This window comes from Oryzias melastigma, linkage group LG11 (assembly GCF_002922805.2).
Source record: "Oryzias melastigma strain HK-1 linkage group LG11, ASM292280v2, whole genome shotgun sequence".
NCBI lineage: Eukaryota > Metazoa > Chordata > Actinopteri > Beloniformes > Adrianichthyidae > Oryzias > Oryzias melastigma.
In genome coordinates this window covers 18,159,334-18,162,240 of record NC_050522.1, presented here as the reverse complement: position 1 = coordinate 18,162,240, position 2,907 = coordinate 18,159,334, and the positions used below count along the sequence as shown (strand labels likewise).

At 41.0% G+C, this 2,907-nt stretch overlaps 1 long non-coding RNA gene across 1 annotated transcript; it reads left to right on the top strand.

Moving 5' to 3' along the window:
* The first annotated feature begins 1,122 nt into the window (after positions 1–1,122).
* On the top strand, positions 1,123–1,503 carry LOC118599379. The gene is made up of 2 exons (XR_004948712.1): positions 1,123–1,277; positions 1,359–1,503. It is a non-coding gene; the product is annotated as an uncharacterized LOC118599379 (long non-coding RNA).
* The last annotated feature ends 1,404 nt before the right edge of the window (positions 1,504–2,907 follow it).

Here is a 2,907-nt window from a genome sequence, read left to right as displayed (position 1 = left end):
TCAAAGTAAGAGGCTGTGCGTCTTCGGGAAGGGGGGGGTGAAGTATCAGGACAGGACCAGTGGGAGTTTCTCAAGGGTGGTTGTGGCTTTCCAGGCTGAAGCGCTACAGGAAAGTCTGACTGTCAGCTTTCTTCTGAACATAGAAGTGACAGAAAACAGCGAGATCTGGAAGCAGATGTTGTTTGGCCAGACCCCCACATCTCAGCCTTTTCGTTTCAAGAAGTGTGAGGTGGGAGGTAGAAGAAATGCAAATGCAAGAAGTGCTCTTAATTTTCAGCCCTGAAGCAAATCTATCTGCAGGTCATCTCTGTGGTCCCTAGTTGGCTAATAAAATAGAAGATGAGTGAAATATGTGTTAATTAAAGACAAACTGAATTTTTTCTATATTTATTTAATGATCCTTGAAGGGTAAATAAACTTCAGTTTATTTTTAAAAGTGCAAAACACATCAGACTCTCATGAAAGTATCCGCAATGATTACGTTAGGAAAAAAAGTACGCATTTAAGTAAATTATTTACATTCTCTCCCAATTTTGTGGTGTTCACTGCACTTTTCTGGGACAGCTGTACCCCTTAAGAATTTGGACATCCCTACACTTTCAAACAAAGGGGTGGGCACAGTAACCATGAAGAAAAGAACCGTGCAGGCTGCAGTTTTTTACGAACTACAGAACGCTGATAGAAGATATTGACATCAGATACATGTCATTTGTAGATTTACACCAAAAACATGTCAGTTTTAGAGATTGATGTCACTGCTTTGAAGTCTCGTTCTGATCGTCTTTTGATCTACTGTAAAATCATTCGCGGTGGTCTTTTTATTAGGATTTTACTGTTTTTCAAGGTTTTTTATTCGCCATATATGCAACAACGTACATTGAAACATATTGGAATTTGGGTGCAAAACTGTCAGAGTCACTGTTTGGGTTAAAAAGTAGGATTTCTGTACAAGTTTAAATAGTATAGCGATTACGAAATATTACATTCGAAAAAAATTGAATGATAGAAAGTACAAAAAAGTATAAATAGATTGGCAAAAAGTACAAAAAGAGAAATTTAGAGAGTCTGAAATGTTACACATTGACCAATTTGAGACATATTTCACAAATATTTTTAGTAAGGTCGTTTTTGTCATGGTGCCTCTGTCAGTCTCCTCCCCCTCCCCTCTCCGCTTGGCTGCGGATCCTTCTCAGCTGCGACCACTCACCTCATCACCATGCCGGCCTACTTAAGGAGCTCCAGGACCTTCATTCCCCGCCAGTCCGTTGCCCCTGATGGTGCATAGTTGGTCGCCACGTATCTTTTTATTGTCACGTCTCGTCAGGAGCTTGTCTCACGCTCTCTCTACTCTCTCTCAGGAATTCCTCACCACGAGTGGTCGTCAGTCTCAGCTTCATCCTGGATCCCCAGTTTGGTCTTCGCCTGCGGTCACACCACGAGCCTCTGCCTCGGACCTCAACCCACGCTCTTCCTCCCATCTCTCCATTAAATCTTTTTACCTGCCACGCTCGCCTCTTGCTGTGTTTCTTCCGGGTTCCAGCGTCTGGGTTGCTAAGCGTTCTGTAGCCATGACAGTTTTTTTTTTTTTTTTTTTGTTACATTTTCAGTTATTTATTTATTTTGTCTAAGGACAAATTTTTTGGTTTTTAACCAAAATTTAAGAAAACGTTTCTTTTTCTAGGACACAGTATCTGCAGAGCTGCAAGAGTTAAGTACAAATTTGGCTTTGAGTTGGTGCGGAAGTCAGCTTCTGCTTATATCCCATCATCCCTTTGACTCTCCCGCCAATCCCACAGCTCCTCATACCCCCAACCTAACATTACCAAAAACGGCGAGCAACATCGGAGCTAACCAGCTATACCATTTTGAGCCAGATTCCAGCTCGGACTAGGAAAATGAAGACATTCATGGATCTGGTTGTCTACAAGTGGGTGCATTGGAATGGAGCAGAGCATGGAGCTAGTGGCCTTCTTTTTCCAACTTCATTACTTATCTGCTCCTGATTCACAATGAATTTAATAAGGAATTACAAAAAAATTGAATTTTAAGCTTAATTTTCTTCATATTTGTCCTCCATCAAGAGAAAAAGCCACAAGAACATGTTAAAAACACCTTTTTCATTCTATATCCATAGACTAAACACCAGAGTCTATGAACAATTTGACTCTGGAAACATGAAACCTTTAGGTTTCTGCATTGTTTTGATGAGACATATCAAAGTCTAAGAAATCAGAGATTCTGAGGTCATCATAATTCATTTGCCTTGAGAGGAAGCCTGTTTCATGAAGTTTTTGTCTTGTGGTTGCCAAACATTTTGGGTGATCTCCACAAAAAAAAAAAAAAATCCCCCTAAACAAGGAGGAAATCTTTTATGCATCACATCGCTCTTTGTGGGGTTTCACACATTTTATGATGACATGAAACCGCAGGAACAGAGAATAACACGAGTCTTTTAAAACACCCTGAATTATTTCTGATTTGCTGCAGATTGATGCGCCTTTTTTCTACAAGACCGCTGAGTGCTGAAGCAATCAAGACAGAGCGTCTGGAGACGCCTGCAGGCATGTGGAGGGAATCATAAAGCAAACTGTTTCAGCTTCATTACACAGTCTTAGGAAAACTAATAAGGCGCCAGCGTGCGGAAAGTTTACAGTGACAGGGCTGTGTGAATTATGTAGAACTGCTATTGTTTATAGATGAACAGATGGGAAGAAATGCTCGCTCAGATGTGATCTTAGCAGAGGAAAGCCACGGAGAGACGGAGAGAGAGTGAAGGATACTTTTAAAAAGAAAAAGTGCCTCTGCTTTTTCACACTTGCTCTGACAGGGAAATTGGGGAATCGTTGGTGCACAGAAGAGCTGCCTAATTGCTGCAAGTAAACAGATTTCTCATGACTTGTTGCGCTG